General features: G+C 36.9%; 1 protein-coding gene across 3 annotated transcripts in view; it reads left to right on the top strand.

Moving 5' to 3' along the window:
• Nucleotides 1-1,318: 1,318 nt before the first annotated feature.
• LOC149533321 (uncharacterized) overlaps nt 1,319-27,089 on the top strand; it is a 37,896-nt gene continuing 12,125 nt past the window's right edge. For 2 of the 3 annotated variants that reach the window (XM_089803365.1, XM_089803363.1), the window contains exon 1: nt 1,553-1,634. The gene's annotated coding sequence lies outside the window, so the exon portion shown is untranslated. Of the gene's footprint in view, nt 1,414-1,552; nt 1,635-27,089 lie in introns of those variants that run through there. The other variant, XM_089803364.1, reaches the window with a different exon arrangement.

Raw genomic sequence — 27,089 nt, 5'->3', positions numbered from 1 at the left:
ATAACCTTTTTTAAATATCAGCATGTAATTCATCCTAAGTAGAGGACCTGGTGGCTACTTATTATAATTGGTTTTTGTCTTTAGATACATTTAACCCTTAACATTTGTTGATGTTGGTGAATGTAGACAGATGTTGATTATCTTCCCTCCTAACATATTCCTCTTTGATAGACATTTGTATTAATCTGAAAAATATTTTGATGTAATCACTGGGGTATGCCCCTTCAACTATTGTATAATATAGGACTGAGGTCCCGGGCAAGACAAGAGGTTTTCTTACCCCGTTCTTTCCTACCTGTGCTCGTCAAAATGGAAAATACTTGTATATTTATTTAAGTTATTAATAAAATCTATCAAGGCTTAGGCCGTTTACCGAGCAAAAAATAAATAAATTTAATTATAATTTAGAATAAAAAATTATTATTATTTTTTTGATCGATAAATGGTTGAAGCCAAGATTAATTATTGTTATTTATTGTAATTAATTATTTTTATGTGTTAAGTGTATTCGAACCCAAGACCTTCCACATGAGAGGCTCACAAGTTACCATTGTGTTGTAGGCTCTTGCCTAGAATAAGAAATTAATTTTAATATTAGAATAAAATAATTTTAAATTATTGTGAAGAAAAAATTAAATAAATATATTTTAAAATGATATGATAATTTTTAAATTTTTTTTTTAAAGATTGGTAAGAGGCTGAAGCCATGATTAATTATTATGTGTTATGATTAAGTATTTATTATTTATTAAGCACTCGAGCAGATTTGAACCTAAGACCTCTTAAATAAGAGGTTCACAATTTACCATTGTGTTGTAGGTTCTTGCCTAAAATTATATGATAATTAATTTTTAAGAAAGATTTTAAATAAACTTAAACTCACAAGATGTTAAAAATAATAGATTGATATATTTATAATCTTTGGTAAAAATAAGAAAAATGATTTTGTTATTATTGTTCGTTAGACATGCATTTATGTCTTAGATAGTGAGGTGAAAGATAAAATAATTACTTTTTGGAAACTCTAATTAATTTGTCACAATTGTGAAAAAGATAAAGCTATCATTAATGCATGACATCATTTTGTTGAAAAAATATGTAAATTTTTGTTAAGGAAAATTGATTTTTCTCCCTATCAAAAATAGTAGGGACCAATAGAATGAACACAAAATGATATTTATAAAATAAGGAAAAATGGAAAATAGATATACACATTTTAAGTGTCATATAAACTTTTAAATTCTTTGATTTGATTGGTCAAAGTTAATGTCACATGCATAAGTAATAAATACATGCATAAGTAATAAATATGAAATCCAAAACTTACAAGGAAGGAACATGAGAACACAGAAAAGGAAACTTAAGATAGCACTAAAAAAACTGGAGGAAAGGACAGACACTAGTGTCCCCAAGGTAAAAATGCTACTTTCACTCCTTAATTTCACACAGATTTAGTGGAAAAATTAACGAAATTGGAACGGTCCTCGGATCATAAAGTTGCCCTAACTTAAACCCTCACTTAAATTGTATGTCTTTCACTCGATGGTTTCCTGTTCTTTCAATCTCAACGCGAAGGACGGGAAGATCGTGCATTCGAATTCCAGCATCGTCAGAAACCCTAATTTATATTAAAGGTTTGAGACCTTGAAAACCCCTGGATTGAATTTTCTGTAAAACCTTTTAAACACTGTTGTTCCCTGTTTGTTCGACGGGGGAAAAACGCAAAAGCACTATGACTGTCTTGCATGAAGATTTTGCTCACCATTGTAAACCTTGTCGCAGGCGTTTTTGTTTTTAAAACGTTAGCGATTCTGTACATGCAGGTGTTTAACTGAAATTTATATTTTTAAACTCTCATTGGGCCTTGTACACCCTACTTGCTATTGCTAAAGAGAAAACACCGAGAACTAGATGCCCTTTATATAAAATATGAGTTTTTGGTGGAGTTGAATACACTGGATGGTTGAAGGCATTTCAGACATTAATAGTTTGAGAAAGAATGTTCGAAAGTCGATAGCAGTGATGTCTTAAAACATTTTTTCCGAAGCCTTTCATATTTTCTTTGTAAATCTTGAGTTGCTACTGACAAAACAAGGCTCAGAGTCACGAACTGTAACGATGGACTGAATGCAATTTTCTTTTCTCTTCTTAACATTTGCTTGATAAATATTGCGTGAAGCAATGAGCTCCTTTGTGTGTAAGTGTAGAATATCATACTCGGGCCGATCATTCTTGAGATACGTAAATATGTGTTTGATATCGTACGTTTACCACCATAGTAGAGTGACACCTCTCACAGTTATGGTTCACCGTTATTCGCATCACAGTGACAGTTGAGTCGCTTTATTACCAATCTTTCAGATCAGTGCTTGTATGACTCAGACATTTAAATGGTTGTGATTTGTATATACGAATGATCTTACTGTCTCCTCAATCAGGTCATAATTGAACTACAGTTATGTTCTACATTACTACTCCTTGTATGTTGGCCCTGTCTACATTACTATTCAATGGAAGTATAAAAGACTTCCACTATTTAACACTTGGGAGGGGTGCATATATGTTGCCTCATATCCACTAGCTTGTATGTTTACCTTCAAAAACAAATGCTGGGAAAATAATGCAATTAATGTAAATTTATGTTAGTTGATGTCGTGGGATGCCTTGTACTGACGTACGGCCGATGCTTTGACTTGATTGTTAAGATTTATGTACATGGGACGTGGTTGATTTACTTCATTATTACCATGCCTATCCTGCTGTATATTAGCTAAGGTTATAGATTGCTTTATAGCATAAACATTTAGCATTGAAGTATATCTGCCGGACTTATAAGTGACATTGAAATGAGTATGGCTGCCATATCAGCACCCATCAGTTTGAAGGTTAGGCCTAAAATCTTTCCTTTGAGATTTGCCTTCTAGTGACAAATATCTGATATGTTCAAATAGGTCATGTTTGAATATTTCACTATTTTTACACTTAGTTAGGTACGCTCATACCCCCTCCGGATTATGCCTGGGTACGAACTTTCATCTGTTTCAGGTACAGTTTGCTACATGGTTTGGTCAGGGTTCGGATTCTTGGATCTAAGTTCAAACTTGTTGCCATGATGGACGGACATGGTCACTGGCCTAGGCCAGATCGAACTAAGGTTGAACTTGGATGAACTGGACCCCGTGGATGGTTAAAAAGTGACTTCTTTTTGCAAATTTTATAATGTTTTCACAACCTTTAACCCTAAAATGTGTAAGTGAAAGGCTTATGTTGTCTTCTAATTCTCATTTGTGGTGTGCATGTAGGTTATTTTGAATCAAACGAAACCAAATGCAGTGGAAATAAATTCACTGTTTGAACATCCTCAAACACATGCAAAACATCACATGAAAGTACAGTCTGTACAAAAGCAAGAAATTGGACTGCAATCTGTGAAAAACATAGTGATAAGAGGCCTAACCAGCTATTTCTTCCTTTTTCAACCTGTGCATTCAAGTTTGAACTATATATGTATGCATTTACAAGTATTTCCAACTGCTCAATTGACTACCAACTTCCCATAACCAAAAAATAAAAAAATGCAACTTTAACAGACAACATTGCAATTTTTAATCCATTAGTTGAACTTGAAACAATAATACTAGCTCTTGCTGTCATGATTTAATTTTTAATGTTTTGAATTTTTGATGTTGAACTTGAAATATCAAATATATGATGGCACGATCTCGATTCATGGTGCTATGATTACAAGTTTTAAAGTTTATGGTATTTTTGTTGTTTAAATCATATGATTTTATGTTACTACGTGACATTGTAATTTTAACTCATGCTTCTAGGCTTCATAAATATGTATATTTATAAATATTATAATTAATAAATATTTTTCTACAAATGAACCCAAAAGAACCCAAACCCCTTTCCAAAATTTTGCTGTACCAGCGAAATGGTTCTTCGAACTCAAACTCGAACCAGTAACTTAGCTTTTGCACTATTATCTGTTCACTTTTATCCTATGGCCGTTGTCATGTGATGGCTGGTATATTTATCTGGTAATTTATGCCCTGAAAATGGCACTGGTAGATTTAATGCTGGGACTAAAAACCTCTCTTTCTCATAGCCATCACAGAACCAAACAATCAAAAAACTTAAAAAGCAAACTGCTTGCAAGACCTGGAAACATTTAATGTAATTTTCTTTCCGGTGACAATATGGAGCATCTGATAATGGTGACACCTTCTGAAATTATTCTTCCGACTTCCTCCCCCTTCTAACCTTTCCGATAACTCTTTCTCAAATTGACCTTCCACCCCTTAAAAAAGATTGAAAATTAATATGCACTCTATCTAAGTTTAAATGCGAATGAGTTTGGTCTGTAATGCACTTGAAATGTGGTTTATTAATACAGAATTAATAAGGTTAGTTTTAGCTTTAATTTCATTTAAACCATATCACTTAAAAATATTTGCTGAAATTGGAATGGTGTGGAAGTGACTAATGTCCTTTATCATGAATTTGGAAACCCTTCTTGATCTTGTTTTTTTTTTAATTAGAGGTTTCCCTGCCTAGCCACCCTGTTATTATTGTGCTTGAACACCAGTAATGCCCACAAGGTTGATTGCATTGAAGGTTTGAAACTGAAAAAGCCCTTAAATTTTTAATTCCAAACAAAACCCTTGTATGTTTTATCATTTCTTGTTTATTTGACAGAGGGAAAAAAATATTGCTGTTTGTTTCACACAAGGCCTTTTTTCCTCACCATGTCCTACCGTTTTCTGATGACTGCGTTTGTGTGTTCTGCAAAAATTCAAAAGCTTCTGTACACAGCTTTTGACTGAAGCTTAACTTTGAGTCTCTTGTTTGCCTTTCTAAAGTCTATTTGTCCAGCGCCTACTTGCCTGTTACAATGAAATGTTGATAACCAAAATCCCCTTATGGTAAATTCCTTTAACTGGGGTTTTATTACAAATGGTATTATTTACAATGGGTACCTAGGAGTCCTAAGTTACTGTTTCCGGGTGAGGGGTTTGGTATTCAGATATGACAAATGTTTTTTACGATCGGGTTTGTCCATACAAATAAGACATAATTTTTTCTGATTGGTGGAATGCAAGGATTTTAATCCTGGCCCTTATGCTAGGTGAGCCACAGATATGGAACCCCATCCTGGATATTAACACCTGGCCATTCTTACTGGTATAAATGCACTGCCATCTTGCTTGTCCTCCAGCTGCCTTCTCCTCCATGTTCATTCTCTTTTGAGTCCTCTTCTTACCCCTCCTCTTGCCATCCTCCACAGGGAAAACACATAAAATTCTTAAGTACATATGCATTTGAAGATAAAAAATAGGAATCAAGTTCATATATTGATTACCTTAAAAAATCATTTTAACCCTTCACTCCACATAAATTATCGATGACTTAAAAGTATCAATCTTACCACATTGCTGGTTCACCCCCTTGAACCTGCAGTTCTGGGTCTCATCGGGCTTGGATATTGATCCAGGTTTGGTTTGGCTGGGGATCTGTCCTTAGTTCCATAAAAGCACCATGGGATCACCTGTGATGAACCCAAGGGAACCTGTTTCAAATTCTGACTCTAATTGCTCCCGCTTTGATTAAACTTCAGGGTTTTTCTGACTCCATGACAAATTTGGGAGTGTTTATTTCCAATTTCATGAGCAAAATACAAGTGACACAGAATATAATCACACCATGAAAAACAGAACACTCTTTTTAAAATTTTAAGCATTTTACCTACAGTCATGTGCCCAGTGGTGTTTTGATAGTATTTCATATATCAAAATAAATTGTATACTGCTTACAGAGGTGTGGACACACTCTCACTGTTCTGTGCTTAGTACTTACCTACAGTCATGTGCCTAGTGGCATTTTGATAGTATTTCATTTGCCTAAATACTTGCATACTATTTACACAGGCACATAAACACTCTCACCTTTTTTGTTGTTGAGGATGAAATTTGGTCGCTGCCTGCTCAAATGTGTGGTAATGGTGTTTTGGGTTTTTTTGAGCATTTTATTGAACTTTTGACTGAAATTATGCAATCAAAATTTGAATCAGGTATGTGTACGTGGGTGTGGTATGCTGATATGGCAAAAAAATAAGGATTTGGTATTTCCTCATGTAATATCCCCAAATGGGATACTAAAAGAAAACAATAAAATATGCAAACTAGGGCACAAGTCTTTTAACAAAAACTATTACAACTAGAGCATAAATTTGGAAAGGAAATTTGCATCCAGTTGTTCTCAAATATAGAACCATAAATATCAATATCTGATTGTTATTATGATCAGAAATGATTACAAAATAACCCAAAATTTTCAGAAAGACATGCGTCTGATTTTCCCTATTTTCTTCTAAGATATAAGCACGAAAATAGGCAGATTTAGGCACAAAGATGCCTCAGATCTATTCCTGCGCTTGATCATACAAGCTGTCAAAAATGGCAAACACTAGACTCCCAAAACAACTGCCAAATAACCTGTTCTAGTTGCTCCTTGCAGCAGTCTCTCAAAAAACTCAGAAATGGATATTCTGTAGCAATGAATGTCCCCAGATCTGAGACTCTAATACTGATATTGTCCTCAATTTGGTCTTCAAACCTGATTGATACTTGCAGCACAGGACTCACAATGTGCTAGGGTTTCACAAATCGGAGTTCTGCCGCTGAAACACGCTCTTCTGATTAGGGAGAGCCCTTTCATCTCACCAAAATCAGGGGTACTTAAGGGTTTCAATCCTCCAGCCAAGTTGCAGCAACAATAAGCAGAAATCTTTCATCACATAATGAGTTCTAAATGAGCCCCTAGGGTGTTTTAGAGCACCTTCTAAAAAGATGAATCAATCTTCTCCCTTGGTATTTGACCTTAATCCAACGCTCCAAAATAAAAACCAGAAGTATGCACCCATGAAACTCTTTGAAGTTGGGGTCCTCCTTGACTTCTTGTCGTATATTTTTATTAAATCACTTAAGTACATAAAAGAGGGGATAATTCAAGTCCCTTGACTAGGCATCACTTGAGTTGCCTAGAAAGACATGCCTAACTTAAAGTAAGTTAACTTCACTTAGAAATAACTTAAGTTCTATTAAGTTGCATCAAAAGATGTGCACTCAACTTATAATTAGAATTTAGAACAAACCAAAGACTTCATTTTTACCCAATGATGCTCTACGTCCTCTTCCTCTTGCGTAATCCAAGGAAAGGACAACCGGCTGCCATTAATTGTCTTGCTTTGAGATGGGGACATTACAGTCCTCCCCACCCAGAGAATGCTTATCCTCAATCATTTGAAGACTAGGATGTTTGAGTATCTCCTCTCCTTCCCATGATGCATCCTCCAAAGGGAAGTTTTTCTATTTGATAAGATATTCAAATATTACCTTTTTTCCTTAGCCTTTTTTTCCCTTGCTTCTAGAAATGTTTCTGGTATGAGTATTGATTTCCCCGCTTCATCCATGGGGGTTAACTCAATTGAAGGTGTCACTTGCTGTGTCCAAGTGCCTTTTTGAGGTATGACATGTGGAATACATTGTGAATCTTGCTGGTAGTTGGTAGCTCCAGCTCATATGCTGCCTCACCAATTCTCTAGTAACCTTGAAAGGTCCATAAAATCTAGGTTGAGCTTTTTCACCCCCACTTATCATTAATGCGCATTGTCTGTAAGGTTGAAGATGCATAAATACCAAGTCTCTCACCTCAAAAGACCTCACAATTCGATGACGATCTGTGTATTTCTTTTGCTGCTCTTGTGTAATCTGTATATTTTGCTTGAGCGCTTTGAGGATATCTTGATTTTCTTAGCGCCCCCAAGAGTCATTGGAGCTCTAGAATCAGAAAAGACGAAATCCACAAATGTAGAAGCTTCATAACCATACAAATCTTTAAAAGATGTCATGCCAATGCTCAGATGATATTTATTATTGCAACAAAATTTTGCCAAATGCAACCATTTTGCCCATGCTTTTTGCTGCCCAGATACATAATTCCTTAAATAGCCTTTAAGCCACTTGTTTACAGTTTCAGTTTGAACATATTTTTGAGGATGATAACTTGTGCTATGGTTAAGTTCCGTTCCAGCTAACTTCATCAGTTTTTACCAAAAAGTACTGATGAATATGCAGTCTCTATCACGTAGAATTCTTTTAAGCACTCCATGTGGTCTATATTGATATATTTCTAATTGTTATTATTGTGATATTGTGAGCGACAAATGATATTAAAAGCATTCTTTGATCTGCATATACATCTGCAAAACAATGATTAAAAGATAAAATTTGTATTACATATAAATCTGATCTAACTTTAACATGTTTAAGGAAGATCTAAATCAAATCTGTAAGCAGAGATTTTAAACTCCACAAATGAAGATATTCAAGTACTCAATTTTCACTCACAAGAAGGGTAAAAGAGAACTTCAAAAGAAAGACAATGACTCAAATGGAAAAAGCTCAGCTAAGAGGAGGGACCTGTCTAAAGTACAATGTTCTAGATGTGACAAATATGGTCACTATCCGATGAAGTGTCCAAACAGGCCTAAACCTGAAGTCTCTATTGTTGAAGTTAGTAAGGTGAGCTCAAAAAAGGACTCCGAAAGACTTGTATTTATTTAACCCTATTGAGTCATGTGTCTTCAGTCTTAACACTTGGGAATTGATAGTGGAACATATTGTCATATCACAGGATTTAGATAACACCTAGATAGCTTGGTGGAAAACTTAGATGAGGAAGTTACCATTGGAGATGATTCCAACTACCCTAAGTTACCATTGGAAATGATTCCAACTGCCCTGTGAAAGGAATCAGAACTCGCACTATACAATTAAAATCAGGCATCTCTCTCCAATTCATAGGTGTATTATTTGTACTAGGTATCAAATGTAATTTGGTTTTCATCTCAGCCCTTGAAGACAAAGGATATCAAACTACCTTCATGGATGGTAAAATTCTAGCAGGGTCCAAGAATTCAAAACATCAAGAAAGTTCACAGTATAAGCGTTTGACATGGATGCTTATACAAACTTTGCATATCTCCTTCTTAAGCCTTAATTCATGAATCATCTAATACATGTGAGATTTGGCATAGAAGATTAGGGAATCTCCACTTTTCTGCTCTACCTTCAATAGAGATAATGGTGACAAGCCCACCTAAACTTAAACAAGAACATAAAGGAACTTGCAAAGGGCGTGCCTTGGGAAAGAACATCAAAGGTATCTTTCATAGTAGTGAAAGTAGATATAAAGATGCATTAGAACTTATTCATTCGGATTTATGTGGACCTATGACAATAACCTCTTTAGGTGGTTTTTTGTACTATGTTATTTTTGTAGATGACTATTCTAGGAAAACATGGATATATTTTTTGAAATGTAAAGAGTTTGATGAAGTCATTATGAGTTTTAAAGAATTCAAGGCTCTAGTAGAAAATATGTCAAGTAAACGAATCAAAACGGTAATGTTAGATAATGGAGGGGAACGCATCTGTGATAACTTCAAAACCTCTTGTAATAATGTTGGGATTAAGATGGAGCTTACTGCTCCTTACAACCCTCAACAAAATGGGGTAGCATAAAGAAAAAATAAGACAATTGTAGAAGCAACCAAAGCCATGATGCATGACCAAAACCTCCGTACCTCGTCTTGGGTTGAAACTGTTAGTACTGCTGTCTATATTTGAAATAGATGTCCTACTCCCTTTTGGATAACAAAATCCTTGAAGAAGCATTTACAAGGATAAAACCTGATAAAAGCCATTTGAGAATCTTTGCTTGTCTTGTTTACATTCACCTATCCAAAGAAAAGAGATCAAAACTAGAATCCTTGGGCAAAACTTAATTAAGCTAAGCTGGAATGTAATCTTTGAAGAAGATGTTGCATTCAAAAGATCCAAAACATTCATGGAATAAATATTGAAGATCAAGAGTCTCCACAAAATATGAAAGAGGATCATGCTTCTGAGATTCAAAGGGAGATCCATGAACATATGGAAGATGATACTCAATATGAACCTATGAATTCCACTGATGAGCATAGAGACACTACCATGAATTGGAAAAGACCTCCAAGGGCAAGGAAAATGATCGAAGAGGCTGAAAATAATGCAACACCAAAAGGAACCTTTAGGGAAAGCAGAAGACATCATAAATACTCCAGCAATGTCGCCTTTATGAGTGAAATCAAAATCAAAATCTTCTAGTGTTGAGGAAGCTTTCACACATCAAGTTTGGAAAGATGCCATGACAAAAGAATACCGATCTATTCTTAAGAATAATGTTTTGGACATTGAACCTAGATCGAAAGATAAATCAATGGTTTCATCTAAATGGCTCTTCAAAATCAAATATGATGCAGATGGCGGTACTGAAAGATATAAAGTAAGATTTGTTGCTAGAGGCTTTTCTCAAAAGGAACTGATTATGATGAAAAATTTGCTCCACTTGCTAGATACACCTCCGTCAGGCTGTGATTGCTATTGCCTCATCAAAAGGATGGAAAATCCACCAAATGGACTTATTTTCTTAATGGCATAATAGAAGAGGAAGTGTACCGAAAGCAACCCGAAGGATTTGTAATACATGGAAATGGTTCTCATGTTTGCAAATTAAAGAAGGCTCTCTATGGTCTTAAACGAGCTCCTGAAGCTTGGTATGAGAGAATAGATCACTATCTTTTAGGCTTGGGCTTCTCCAAGAGTGATGCAGATCCGAATCTATACTTAAATGTAATTAATGGGGAAATGTTGATTCTCATTCTTTATGTTGATGACTTGCAATTTATAGGAGAAGGCCATCTCATTACCTAACGTAAACATGACCTAGCATCGGAGTTTGACATGAAGGATCTGGGTGCCCTACACTATTTCTTGGTTTAGAAATATGGTAGCAGGCTGATGGTATTAAGCCAAATCAAGAAAAATACAGTATTGACATTTTGAAAAGGTTTAGAATGATGGATTGTCAACCCATGACCACTCAGAAACAATCTATACATAAGTTAAAAGGAGCTGCATCAAAATCAGAATTGGCAGACTCCACTCTCTACCAGCAGACAATTGGATCCTCGATGTGTATGGTCAACACTAGATCAGACATTTGTTATGCAGCAAAAACATTTTGTCAGTTAATGTGTGAGCGAAGACAATTACATCTAGTTGCAGAAAAACATGTTCTGAGATGCCTACGTGGCACAATTGGATATGGTCTAAAATATAATAATGTAAATTGAAATCTACATGGATATATTGATTTAGATTGGGATGGAATTGTAGTTGATCAAAAAGCATTTCAGGGTGTTGTTTCAGCTTAGGATCAGCTATGATCTCCCGATTTTGTAGGAAGCAATCTTTAGTTGCACAAAGTTCCATGAAAACTGAGTATATTGCAACATTGATGGGAGCTCGAGAAGCTGTATGGTTGAGGAAACTTCTTGTAGGATTGTTTGGACAATTAATGGATCCTATCATCATTCACTATGTCAACCAGAGTTGTATAAAGCTCTCAGTGAATCTTGTTTTCCATGACAAATCAAAGCATATAGAAATTCCCTACCATTATGTTAGAAACATGGTGGAGGGGAAAACTATCCAGTTGAGATATATTAGTACAGGTGAACAAACGATAGACAGTCTCACCAATCCTCTCTCCAAGACAAAGGTTGAATACTTAGGTAAGCTTGATATGGTTAAAAAATTGTAATGTTATTTGAGGTTGAGTCTCAACAATATAATTTGTTGTACTAATATATTCTAAAGATGTTTAGTGTATAAACTCTTTTATTGTCATGTGTGTGACTCCGTGACTTTATGGGCTCCTTTGAACATCACTAAGAGATGACGATCTTTCAATGATACACACTTGTATTTCTGGTTGTTATTGTGAAGTGACGACTTTACAATATCTAAACACACTATGATGATGGATTATAGACATGGACCTGTCATGATAGTTAAATATCATTTAAGTAATTTTCGTGGACATCATGAGACTTGATATCTATGGATAGCCATAATATTATAGAGATACTCATGGTGGATATTATGTAACGTAATATTTGTGGACATGCCATGAACATATATCCTCATGGTAAGCATCATGTGACTTGATGCCTGTCCACGTACTACAGTGGATATTGCGAGTATGGTGGATATCATGAGATTTGATATCTGTGGATATGCCATAACTCCTGATATCACACTGGAGTGATATCGTTCTCTCACAATAAATGGATCCATTGTGCTCATCACATTATGGATAGAAGTTCTCCTCCCTTGCCAAGAGGGAGTGTTAGAAAATTGTAGCTTTGGTTGGATTACTCTAACTGATGAAATCAAATGCGCAAGTGGCCTATTGGTCTTGAACATTTGATCTCTTATCCTTTCTGTTATTGATCTGATTATTAGCTATGATTATCATAGTACATGATCAATACTTAGTTAATAATCACACATCTTTATATCTAATAACATACATACATGTATATATTATTAAATATATACAGGCATGATTAGGTTTAATATAATAACTATAAATCATGTCATGTATCGATAATACGTATCGATGTTCATTATGATTATCACAACATATGTTACAATCTGTTAACGATTGCTGAGATCTGTTATCAGATAGATAACATGTCTCACATAGAGACATCCCTCTATGTGAACCATGTTCATGTAGAGACATGTCTCTACGGGATACATGTCTCCTATATGAAGACTGGTCTCGGTGTCTTGAATAATGTACATAAATCAATTAGTGCAAAACCAAGATGCAACAGCGATAGATACCTCAATAGCATTGCATTATCTCAGTTTGATATTGACTCACAATCACATCGCAATAACATTGTACTTCAATGCTGATTCATAAGGAAGTAACATTGTCATTATATATATCAGATTGATATCGATATTGAAATCATAGCATATCGATATCAACTCATATCAAATTGGTATTGACATAGTTCTAATTGTTATAATTGTGATGCTGTGATCAACAAAAGATATTTAAAGTATTGTTTGATAAAATTCCTATTGCATATAAATTTGATCTAACATTAACACAACAAAATACAATCCGTACCATTCACTTTAAACAATCGAGTAATAAAATCTATTGATATTTGCTTCCATTTCTGATTTGGAATTGGAAGTGGTTTGTAACAACCCTGCTGGAAAAGAAGTTTCAATGTTGTTTCTTTCACATTAAAAACATTATCTTACATGTTTAAGAACATCCTTCATTCTCTTCCGTGAGAATCTTTCACGAATACATCTGTATGTCTCAGTGTTACACCCACGGACGGGTGCGGGGGGACAGCGACAGGGGTGCGGAGGCGGGGGGGTGAGGGGGGCGGGTTGCATAGTATATATATATATATATATGACTGAAAATGCTAATTATGAAATGATACTTCAATATAACATACCAAATATAGTTGAATATAGAAAATTGAAATGTGATTCACGAACCATAAGTTCAAACGTGAAACTTGAAATTTCATAACCACTACCAATGACCATTGAACTTAGTAAAATACTAAAACTTTTAAATATAATAATGATAATGATAAATGAAAAATATAAATCACACAGTACCATGTAAGTCAACCATTGACTATCAATTTATCAAATGACAAAGATGAAAGATTCAAAATTCATTTTTCAAATATGAATATCATATATCATAAAGATGGTCATGATGACAATGAGCCGAGTAGCATGAAACAATGAAATGAAATAATGTATCATAGCCATATCAAAGTGAGTACAATCAACAAAATGACAAAATGTTAATAATGAGAATGGAATCATCCCAAGTGGTCTCTAACCATCCCCTATACCAAAGTCCTCATCGCTAAAAGAAACAATAAAAACAATTGCAAAAAATCTTTTTTTTTTACATTTTAGCCAACATGTCGGTGCGCACCCAGCGCGCACCTCCGTACCCCCGCATCCCACTCGGGTGCTTTGACCGATGCGGCCACACTTTTTGCGTTGTGGGGGTACTCAGGTGCATGGCGTACGCTCACCCTATGTGCTTCACCCGAGTTATAGTACTATGTCTTAAAATAACCAGGTCGACCAACCAGCTGATTATTGTGAACAAGAATTTTGTATTTGAATTCACTTTCTGGTACTAGATAGATTTGTTCCTTGTAATGGATGGTGTCTTGCAACACCTTATACCTTTCATCATCTACACAATTTTTTACATATTCTACTAATATGTGATCCTTCCAAATGAATGAAATTTCTGAAAGTAAACAAAATGTAGGATTTCTAGATAATACATAAGCAACAACATAATTTTTCCCTCTAACAAATTCAATATTAAAATCGTACCCTTACAACCTGCTTACCCAATGCTGCTGTCTTTCATTCAATCCTTTTTTGTTCCATGAAATACTTGAGGCTGTTATGATCAATCCTCACTCCGAATCTGCTGCCCACAAGATATTGGCGAAGCTTCTTAAGTGCGTGCATGATTGCCAACATCTCATTATGGGTAGAAAATCTCCTTTCCACTTCATTCAATTTTTGGCTCTCGTAAGCAATGGGATGCTTGTTATGCATAAAAACAACCCGAATACCAATACCACATGCATCACATTCAAGTACAAAAGACTTGATAAATTTGGTTAAGCCAAAACAAAACAACTACTCATTACCATTATAAGATGTTCCACAATCCCTTGAGATTCATCTGTTCACACAAAGGCATCTTTCATGATCAAATCTGTCAAAGGAGCGGTCAATGAAGAAAATCCCTTCACAAACTTTTCTATGGTATGTGCATAAACCAATGAATCTCCTAAATTGTGATACATTCTTTGGTGGTGGCCAGTCAAGTATAATGTAAATCTTTTCCAGTCAAGTATAATGTAAATCTTTTCCCTATGTGCCTTTACTCCACCATTCCTAATGTCATATCCAAGATACAATAGCTCAGTCATACCAAACTCAGACTTAGATACTTTTGTAAAAGGGGGATTTTCTGCCAAAATTTTCAATACCTCATCAAGATGACAACGATGCTCCTCCTATGTCTTGCTATACACTACAATATCATCAAAGAACACCAACACAAATTTCCGCAATTACTTGTTGAACATATGGTTCATACAAGACTGAAAAGTGGCTTGAGCATTAGATAATCCAAAGGGCATGAGTACATACTCATAATGTCCATAGTGGCACCTGAAAGCAATTTTCTACACATCCTGCTCTTGAAGTTGAATTTGGTGGTATCCTGATCTAAGATTTATTATTGAAATATAGATTGCTCTATGTAGCTCATCTAACAACTCATCAATAAGTGGAATAGCATACTTGTTCTTGGTGCTCTTATTAAGTGAACGATAATCAATGCACATCCTCATAGTTCCATCTTTCTTCGCCAAAACCACAGAAAAAGTGAATGGCTAGAATTGGGTTGCTTATGTCCTACATGTAAAGAGCCCTGTTGGCTCTTTATTCCAACTATGCCTTAGAAACTATGTTACCCGGGGACGCGTTTCCGGCAAAAATTGACCTCGTCCCCACGTCCCCCCATCCTAGAAACTCGGAAACTTCTGGAAACCTTTCCCTTGGCTGTCCCATAAAATTAACGTTTCAGTTTTGATAATTTATTTGATTTCCACTCTCATGTGAACTCTAAAGTTAAATTATTTAACACAAACATTATATGTTAAGGTTGTATAATTTATATAAGCATGCGTTATCCATGTTTTTATATGAATATTTAAAATTTCTCTGTATATTTTAAAATTTTCCTACTTTTTATATAGCTGTTCCCATTGCCGTCCCCTGCCATCCCTTCTTTCGGGGAAAAAAAAATCCGTCCCGGAAACCCATTTCCCTGTCCCCACGTCCCCCTGTCCCGGAAACTTGGGGTAACATAGCTTAGAAATGATATTGTTCTTTTTTTTTTGAAAGTTTTGCAATTTTTTTTGTGTTTTTGAAATATATGCTTTTTTTTTTCAGAATTTGAAATGAGATTTTGCATAGAAATTGAAAACCACTCTAACTTGCATACTAACTTTATTTGCTATAAGGACTAAAAGGAAATATGCAAATGTTTACAATGCTGAATGCAACACAATTAATTCAGAATTTTTTAAAGAACTCGGCAAGACAAATGCCAATGTTGATCCCTTGCAGCAATAAGACTTGATTTGGTATTAACGTGGGTGCTGTAAATGGCCCAAATTAATTAAATTCGCTCCTTCCCATAGAAATGCAGCCTGTATAAGTAAGACACAGGTCTGCTATAGTTTCCAGCACTTCTAAATTGGGATGATGGATACTCCCACGTGCTTGTCAAAAATTCAGTTCAATTCAACCCTTAAGGATCAAAACTTTTGGCTGTCCATATACCCAACCAGTAGCAGCAATTTGGTTCGAGCTTCAACATGAATTGTTCCTTTAAACCCCAATACAGATCGCAGCCATATTACCATCAAGAAAAACACAATACATTGGGCATTAATATCCAACTTAAAGTGCACAGATCAGAAAGGAATTCATGATTCCTCCAACAACTCTTCAAACCCTTGAAAGTGTTCAAACTCACAAAATCATAAACAATAGAATGAATTGAACTTTTGCAAGGAGTTGTATTTATAACATTTGACTCAAAAGCTTCTTCATCACACCCAACGACTAAGGCTTCAAGCTCACACTTTTCACTTACATTGTGAAATTTGCATTAAGATATATGTTCAACCCATTTTAAATTTAATAACCCCATGAATTATATATTTAATACTTGACTTAGGCTTATAATTAACTAATCAAGTAAAACTTAATTAATTACTTCTCTTTATACTCAAGAACAAGAATTTGTCTAGCATTCACCTAGATGCAGATATGGCTTGACTGAAAGCATCACCACAGTGCACCGCTAAAAATAGAAACCAACTCTCCTAACTTTCTATAAATAGAAGTCGACCAACAAAGACCCTCAAATTCAATTGTTAGCTCATGAGGGTTGCAATGATGAGCTAACATAACCATACTTTGGGGACATTACAGTCCTCCCTCTCCAAGATTGCTTGTCCTAAAGCAATCACAATTCAGTAGCTCATCGAATTCCAATGTCCACCAGGATCCCACAAAAAAATGCATGTAATGTCCTTGTCATCACCAAATAATCCCTGTAAATACAACACCATCTATGTGATCAACATACCCTGTAAAACTAATCTCAGAGCCAATATTGGTGGTTCAGAAGCTGAAACGACACATGGAAGAACTTGATAGGGGTAGTCTAGATTCGCCTCCTTTTTCTGTACCAAGCTATCATACCAAACATTAGACTCATGCACAAACTAACTCTGCATCCGATGGAAATTGTATACACGAGGATTTATGTGAACCTATATGCACTCCTCACTGTATACACCTCTTTGAACTCCTTAGTAAGACCCGTTTGGAAACTTGCAAGGATTGACTGACATCCTGGTGTACTGGTGGAATCCCAAATATCATCCTCATTCATCACCTGAGGGAGACCAACCCCAACCTCAAATAATGGATTATCATATGAGAAGGAAACATTGATATCAAACAAGGGATTGTTCACAAAGTGAAGTATACCAATATGCTGATTTGAACTAGTTCACTGTGAACCACGAGAGACATCATGTGTATAACCTGCTCCACCTGAACTATACCACGCCTCTGTAAATCCCTACTATCCATTGCACAAAGAGACATAGTACATACTACATATATTCCCGTCTGTGATACCTTGCAACACATATCTCTTGCCTCAATACTCAAACTTCATCTCCATCACAGATCCCCGACCCAATATCCATCCCTCCCAAGTTGATCACATAAAAATATGGTTGCATCTCATAATCAGAAAGAAATAAAGAAAGATATCGTATGTGCTTGGTACAGGTAAGGGTGTAGCCATCTACCACCTTGAGTCAAACCCCAACAAAATCCTCCTCCTGAAGGCCACATTGACTAACAAAACCCTCAAGTATGAAAATGTGCGTGGCCTTGGTGTTTAACATGTAGATGCAATGATGTCCATCTACCAATCCTTGCATTCTGAAAGTGGAGGGAAGTGGTATAGTAGTTGACAACACTATAGGTGACAACCTCACATCAAGACCAAACTGTGTAGGGATCCTCTGAGCATCATCAACATCTGAACCAACAGGCTGATGTGAAGATTCAACCTCAACCTCATCATAGTACACCTACATAGAACGGTTTGCCTCTCCCTTAGGCCTTAAAGGGTAGGAGTGTTCTCTGTAATAAGGTTCTTTGCACCAATAGCAAAGTTGTCTCCTCAAATCCTCACGAGTTTCTTTTTTTCATTAGTAGTTGGTGGGTGTACCTCATCTGCAGGTGAAGTGGAAGTTTAGGCAGTGCTTGCCTCTCAAGAGTTGAAAGCTCCATGTTCTTGGCCTTCTTGATGACCCCCAACAGGGAAGGAAGATTAAATGCCTTGAGCCACCGTCTGAATGGCTCTTGTAACCCCTCTGTAAATAGCATAACCAAGCGTTTCTCTGTCACATTAGGAAACATGACAAAGAGTCTTAGAAACTCACTAATGAAAGACTATAGGCTGCCTGTTTGCTTGAGCAGAGGAAAGTCTTGGAAGTAAGTTTCTAGATCCTTTTGAGCAAATCTCTATACTAGTCTATCCACAAACTCCTGGTAGGATGTAATCTGATCATACGGTAAAGCGACCAACCCATGGTAACACCAGTCATGGGCTATACCATCCAAGTGCAACACAGAAAATTGGTTGTGTTGCACAGGAGCCTCACGAGTTTCTTCATCATGTTTTACAACTGGTTTTCTTTTTTTTATCAGTAGCTGGTGGGTGTACCTCATCTACAGGCAAAGTGGGAAGTTTAGGTAGTGCTTGCCTCTTAGGAGTTGAAAGCTCCATGTTCTTGGCCTTCTTGATGGCCCCCAACAGGGAAGGAAGATTAAATGCCTTGAGCCACCCTCTGAGTGGCTCCTGTAACCCCTCCGTAAATAGCTTAACCAAGCGTTTTTCTGTCACATTAGGAAACATGACAGAGTCTTAGAAACTCACTAATGAAAGATTTCAGGCTGCCTGTTTGCTTGAGCTGAGCAAAGTCTTGGAAGTAAATTTCTGCATCCTTTTGATCAAATCTCTGTACCAGTCTATCGGCAAACTCCTGGTAGGATGTAATCTGATTGTACTGTAAAGTGACCGACCCATGGTACCACTAGTCATGGGCTATACCATCCAAGTACAACACAACAAACTAGATAGCATCCTCCTCAGTCATAGATCCAAATGAAAGATATTTATCAAGCTTGTGAATACAAGCTCTAGCTGTAACCTTTTCCACTTACATCAAAGTGAGTCAAAAGTAATCTTGTCGGTTGCCTACTTCAAATCATTCTGCCTAGGCCTCTGTCTCATATCAAGTCCAAGTCTACCTCTATAATGCTCTCTTTTTTGAGTCAAAAAAACTTGTTGAAGTTCAAATTCTATTCAGTTTGGCCCTTAAGTATCAGAGCTTTTGCCTGTCCAAATACCCAACCAGTAGCAGCAATTTGGTTCAAACTTAAACATGAATCGTAACTATTAACCCCAATGCAGATCACAGCTATACTACCCTCAAGAAAAACACAATTCATGGTCATTAATATCCAACTCAAAGTGCACAGATCAGAAAGGAATTCACAATTCCTCCATCAACAACTACCCTTGAAAGTCTTCAAACACACAAAATCATAAGCAATAGAATGAATCAAACTTTTGCAAGGAGTTGTATTTATAACATTTGATTCAAAAATTTCTTCATGACACCCAACGGCTAAGGCTTCAAGCTCACAGTTTTCACTTAAGAAGCTTCATGCTTACACTTTTCACTTGCATTATGAATTTGCATTAAGATATGTGTTCACCCCTTCTTTAAATTTAATAACTCCATGCACTTTATATTTAATACTTGACTTAGGCTTATAATTAATTAATTAAGTAAAACTTAATTAATTACTTCTCTTTATACTCCACAAAAAAGAATTTGTCAAGAATTCCATCAGATGTAGATATGGCCCAACCAAAAGCATTACCATATTGCTAAAAACAGAAACCAATTCTCTTGATTTACTATAAATAGTAAGTCTACCAACAAAGACAATCAAATCCAATTGTTAGCTCACAATGGTTGCAATGATGAGCTAACATGATAATACTCCTGAAACCTGCTAATTAGGGAACATCACACTACATCCAACAACTCCTGAATAGTTCTTTCAATCTCATCCTTGAATCGTTTGGGATGATGGTAAGGATCTGTAACAATTGGCTTGCTATCCACAAGCTCAATGACATCCGCAAAACCATGATTTGAAGGTAAACTGTTGGGCAAATTTGAAAACACCAGTTTGTTAACGTGATATCCTTGTCTCGTATTTGTGGATTTACCTGTAATCAAAAATTGCATTGCCCACTCATCCTCTCAATGTTGAAAAATTCTATCCATTCTCCCAGCTGAAACATCTCTAGGTGCGTCTAAAGATAAGCCCCATCATACCACCCTTTAACCATGCGCTGTAAAACTCAATTGCATAGTCTCTGTCAGATATGGACTTACAGGATGCAACCATTGAACACCCAAAATAACATTGGTCTCCTTAATGTCGATCACATAAAAGTTGTCTGCAAGGGTGTAATTACCCAAATACCATGCTCAATTGTGGAACAAGAGTTGTAGAATGAATGTGCCATTTGCTGTCTTCACACGGAAGCCTTCATGCCCCTCAACTTGAAACCCACTTCTTTACATAAGATGCATCAATGAAGTTGTGGGGTAGCCCCACTATCAATCAATACAACAATGTACTGTCCTTGCACAACGCCCATAACTCTGAAAGAACTATAATGAGGAGTGGTGAAGAGAGTTGCTATCGCACCCTCCATCTGTGCCAAATCATCCTGATGCTCATCTTTGTTTGAATCTCCATCTTTTTCCTCTTGTTGTGCATCCTGAAATCATGTCTCCTCCAACTCATTATCACTAGGCTCCTCAAATGCCTCAATTCAATGGGCTTTGCCTCCAATTTTACACCAATGTCCAGGTGTCCAAGGCTGATGACAATCAAAACAAAGCCTCTTTCGTCTCAACTCATCCCTTATATCACAGGCTATCCTACTGATTGGTTGAGATATCTCTCCTGCTGGTTTGGTATATTCAGGTTTCTTGTCTTTTTGCTGTGGCCAATTTATGGTGAGGATCTTTGTGGAAACTTTGCTTGTGGTGAGGATAACTCCAAATTGCTTGCACGCTTAATAGCATCTAGCAAGAATGGTGGGTCAAAAGCTTTGACCCAACCTTTAACAGGTTCAGCCAAACCTCCATAAACCAAAAAATCAATCCCCTTTCAGACATATCAGTAACCATAACCAGCATTGCTGAAATTCTGAAATATTAGCATCAATTGTGCCAACTTGTTTCAACTGATCCAATTCTCGAAAATATGCCTCCAAATCCGCTGTCAACTCTCTGGTCATAAGAGACTGGTGTCATGTCCTTGTGTTAGTAAACTGTGATATCACCATTCATGTGCAACCCCTTCAAGGTGAAGCATAGCAAATTTTATGGCATCACTTTCCTTTTGGTTTGAGGCAAAGTAGGTGTCCTATTTCTGAACGCAAGCTTTCGATGTACATCTAGTTGATCCTTCAAAATTAGGTATAGACAAACTTCCCAACTTTTTCTGCAGCCCATAATTTTGTTTTCCTTGATTGTTCCGATTCTGTCTAGGCCTTGTATGCTTGGCAAATTCCAAGTAGTCCTTAAAAGAGATGGCTGACTGGAAATTTGGTCCTAGGGCTTGATAATTAGCTAATATTTCATTGTTCTCATTTTCCTCCACCAGCTCTACTTGTGCATGTTTATCCTCTTGTATAAAAGTGGGCATAAATGGTCTGGACTCTGAGGATCTGCCTGTAGAATGTACCTACTGTCTTCATTGTTCTCATTTTCCTCCACCAGTTCTACTTGTGCGTGTTTATCCTCTTGTATAAAAGTGGGCATAAATGGTCTGGACTGCGAGGATCTGCCTGTAGAATGTACCTTACAGTCTACAATTTTGCTTCGTTCTCCCTCTTCTCTATGCACCAGTGTTGTACCATTTGCTGTGTTATGAGTCAACAGACTCAAATATTGATTGTTATCATTCAACAATCTTATCATATCTGAAAACATCCGTTTTGCTTCTTCAATTGATGATGGGTGCTGATCTAAAACCTGCTATGTTCCTTCAATTTTCTCCAGACTCTGACCATGTTTTTCTTGCATGCAACAAAACCCAGTAGGCTGCCAAGTCTTGCAGCTCTGATACCATAGTGATATCCCCAAATGAGATATTAAAAAGAAAGCAATGAAATATGCAAACTAGGGCACAAGTGTCTGTTAAGAAAAATGTTTACAACTAGGGCACAAATCTGGAAATGAACTTTGTATCAAAGAATTATCATTACATCTCAGTTCTCAGATCAAATATAGAACCACAAATAGAAAATTCTGACTGTTATCATGATCAGAAATGATTACACAATAACCCTGGATTTTTAGAAAGGCATATGTCTGATTTTCCCTTTTTTTCCTGAGATATAGACATGAAAATAGACAGATTTAGGCACAAAGATACCTCGGATCTGGTTCTGCCCTTGATCAATCCCAAGCTGTTGAAAATGGGAAGCACTAGACTCCCAAAACGACTACCAAAGAGTCTGTTCTAGTAGCTACTTGCAGCAGTCTGTCAAAAAACTCAGAAATGGATGATCTGCAGCATTGAATGCCCCCAGATCTGAGCCTCCAACATTGATATTGTCCTCAATTTGGTCTCCAAGCCTGATCAATACTTGCAGACCAGAACTAACAATGTGCTAGGGCTTCACAAACCAGAATTCTTCCACTGAAACACACTTTCTGTCTAAAAAGAGCCCTTGCGTCTCACTGAAATCAGGAATACTTAAGGGTTTCTATCCTCCGGCTGAGTTGCAGCAGCAATAAGCAGAAATCTTCATCACATAATGAGCTCTAAATGAGCCCTTAGGGTGTTTTATAGCTCCTAAAAAGATGAATTAATCTCCACCCTTGATATTCCACCGCTTAAGCAACGCTTCAAAATAAATACCTAAAGTGTGCACCAATGAAACTTTTTGAAGCTAGGGTCCACCTTGACTTTTTGTCATATATTTTTATTAAGTCATTTAAGTAGATAAAAGAGGGAATAATTTAAGGTGGTTGGCTAGGCATCGCGTAAGTTGCCTAAAAAGATGAGCCTAATTTAAAATTACTTACGCTCACTTAAAAATAACATAAGTTCCCTTAAGTTGCATCAAAAGACGTACACTCAACTTAATTTGAATTTAGAACAAGCCAAGGATTTCATTTCTTAACCAGTGATGTCCTACGTCCTTTTCCTCTTGGGTATTCCAAGGAAAGGATAGCCAACTGCTTTTAATTGTCTGGCTTTGAGCTGGGACATTACACCTATTGGTTAACAGTTTGTCTTCCTTGGTTTTGGTTTGTACCTTGATTCTTAATGCGCCCAATGTAGTGAAAGACAAAGTTGTAAGCAACAGAATGGGTCAATATAGGTGTTGTATCAATGACCCTTGAATTGAAAAGGTACAGCTCCCTTGTATGCAAAGATTTGCAATGAATGTTGTTTTTAGTAGATCAACAAGATTTAGGGGTATGCTCTTGACCAGAGAGCAGAAGAGGTATGACCAGATTGCCTAAAGACTTGAAACAACCTAGGCGATTTTGAGATGCCGACTCACAAAGCTCCACAACTATAAATGCACATGAGTCATTTTTAGTTTCTCAACTTCTAGATGTAATCTACCCTACTTATTGAATGCAAGATGCAACAATGGAACACTAACTAACAATGCATGCTGCATAAAAAGAGAAAATGATTAACTAAGCAATGCCCAAATTACACAAGTTAATGAGGTTGCACGACAACCGTTTGTTTCTCACTCATTAGCTTACATTAACCAAATCCCGAACTTCCCACATAGCCATGAAGATGCACATGAACTAACTTGTATAGAACAGAGGAAATGAGATAATACTACAAACAAGGGAATAAAGCTTATAACCACTGAAATGAAACAAAGAAAACCTAGTTCGTTTGCAATCCCACAATTTTCTTTAAGAACACATTTCATTCCAACCACCATACAAGAACTAAATTAGACTAACATGAACAACAAAATCAAAACATGGACGCAAAGTCTCACACAGTAGTCCCAGCTACAAGGGTTTGTCCACATCAAAATTTTGCTGATCTTATTTGCTTCTCAAAAAGTTACATTTATATGCTCTTTTGGAATTGGCCAGTTACATTTCATGATTACTCAACAGAGCATCTTTGAACATTCTAAAAATAGGATTAACTGGTTAGGTCATCCGTTACAAAACTTTAGCCTACGAGGAGAATGCCAAATATGGCTACAATATCAGAAAGTGAGAGAGAGAGAAGAGGTGACACTTGTCATATGTTTGTAGGGAGAGTGTGACCTTCTGTCAGAGCATCAGTTTTTATTTGGAGTTATGACCTTGGCTCTATATGCCTTCACTGCATCAGTTACACTCTTCAGCTCATGGACACTTTGAATGAGAATGTCGTCAACTCTAATCATCCAATAATCATGCATTTCTGTCAATTCTTCAACTCTGGAGATTTTTGATTGGAGCTCCTCTGTTGCACACCTCAGAACACAAACTACTGCTGAGAGTTCTAGAATCTTTGCCACCTGGAAATTTGATGGATCGGTAACATCTTCAACGAATGCCAGAAACTTAGTCTTCATTCGTTCGATGTCCACCAACTGACCATTATTGGTGACATGATTTAGTGTGCAGAGCTTTTAAATGTTCGAATATCTTGTCCATTACTTTCTTCACTAAATCATATACATCCTTCAGCTCATGCTCAGACTTCACTGAGCTCTCAATTTTGAATTCCAATGATTGCTTCCAATGATGCAATGGTTCTTGGCTTGTTTTGAGTATTCTATAGGTCACAACGATATTAGTCTTCATGTCAATCACCTCTTGCAACAAGGCCAATTGCTCTGTTAGGTTATCTGATGCTTTGTGCATCAAAATCTGGTGGCTTTACACTGGCTCTTTCAATTTGTCAGTGTTTAGCAGCAGATTCCTAAGGTTTTTAATGAGGGGGGGATCTTGGGCCTTTATTTCATCAATCCAGGCACGACCAATTTGACCACATTGCTTCTCTTGCTGTAGCTTAAGTAGCAAATTCTTGTTTTCCTCTGCACTTGGGTTGAATGTGCTTGTAGAGGTACTTCCAAGTGCAGTTCTGATGTAATCCATCAACTCCTTGTTTGAGGCTTTGAGTACCTCTTTTTTTGACCTTAACTCCTCCAGTCTATCCTCAATCTTCACATTTGTTGACCATAGAATCGTGCACTGGAATGCCTATGTCAAAAATTCTAATCTGAAAGTCATTAGGAGTTAACTCATGAAATTTTCGCTCATTTTGAGGTTCTGCAATCTTTACCAGCATGTGACCAGTAGAAGAATCCGTGGCCAATGCTGCTATAGTCTTCTGCTTCTTTGCCTTCTTTGATGTTGGTTGGGTTGAAGTTGCTTGTACGATAAGGTCCTTAGATCGAGCACTTTCCTCACATCTCCTCTTTGTCTGATCAATAGTCTCTTCCAACCAAGATTTGGTTGAAAGGACATTGAGTGCTGACTGTAGAGCTGTAGGATCAAACAACTTCCTCGCTTTTGGAGGTGTCACCTTGCTTTGGCTGGCAAAAGGAAAAGAAGTTGCTTTAGTAATAGAGAGGGCTAGAGTATCACCTTGCTAAGATGCCTCCTGCTCTTGGCCATCTAGAGGAGTATTGTCACCATCGAGGTTAATGACTGGCACAAGGGAGGAAGCCTTGGCTATTGATTTCTCCTTCTCCTTCTCTCTCTCTCTCCCTTTTTTTCATCTCCAACCTTTCCTGTATCTAGCAGAGATCCTCCTCCACAAGTTGGAGTAATTTGAACATTCTTCTCAGGAGGCTGGTCTCCTCCTCCACTGATAGATTATGCTGGTCTGGCTGATGTTGATGTAGCAGCAGTTGTGGATGTAGCAGCAGTAGATTGGGCTGTCCCAGAAGCAACTCCACCATTAGAGCTTGCAGTTCCAATTCTCTTCTTCCTAGCTCTGGTCCACTCCACCCATTTTTCCGTCCTCTTGATGATACCACACATCAGGACTTCAACCGTGTCAATAACAGGGTCCACATGCGGAGTTGACACTATGGGAGTGTTCTTGATTTGCTCATAGTTTGATGGATGCACATAGGAGCCATCATCTACAAGATCACTAACATCAACATTATCATTATACACCTTAATTTCATCTATTGTCAATCTAGATTAGTAGCGTTCTCTGGTTTGGCATTCATCATAACACCCGGCCCAATAGTCTTCAATATCCGAAACATGTCTATGAGCGTACTATAGTTTCAGGTGATCTTTTACAAAGTTAACAGGGTCATACAGAGGTCTTATCACCTCATAATCAATCAATTTAATTTTGCTCTCAAAGGCTTTAATTAAATTCCGAGCATCAGATTTGGAGGCACAAGAATAGGGTCCTACCACTAGTGGAAAAGGAATCTTGACCATTTTCTTCACATTGGAATGTAAGGTGTTCACCTCTAGTATTTATCTACACAACTCAACAAGAACTACCTTATCTTCAGGATATCTGGGGAGCCTCTTGGGGAAGCCATCGAATGCACAAATCCTCAGGTAGGAGAAAGATGGAAATTGGATGAAACAACAGCCGAATTGGGTGACCGTTGATATGGCTTTTGGTGAAAATCTCCACTCTGAGCACCCTTGCAATTCCTGACACAACCTCATTGTGAAGGCATCATTTACCTTTTACATACTCCTCAAAACTCCTTTGCAATTGGAGATGAGGGTAGAATTCATACACCTTGGTGTTCTCATCATAATCTTCAATGCTTGGAAGATCAGGCCAGAGATGATGCCTGGCTAAGGCGTATATCAAATA

Source organism: Cupressus sempervirens, chromosome 10 (genome assembly GCF_028749045.1).
Source record: "Cupressus sempervirens isolate cs-2001-9-10 chromosome 10, ASM2874904v1, whole genome shotgun sequence".
In the NCBI taxonomy this organism is placed as follows: Eukaryota; Viridiplantae; Streptophyta; class Pinopsida; order Cupressales; family Cupressaceae; genus Cupressus; species Cupressus sempervirens.
Note: the sequence above shows the minus strand (reverse complement) of the source record. Positions and strands in the feature narration are given on the sequence as shown.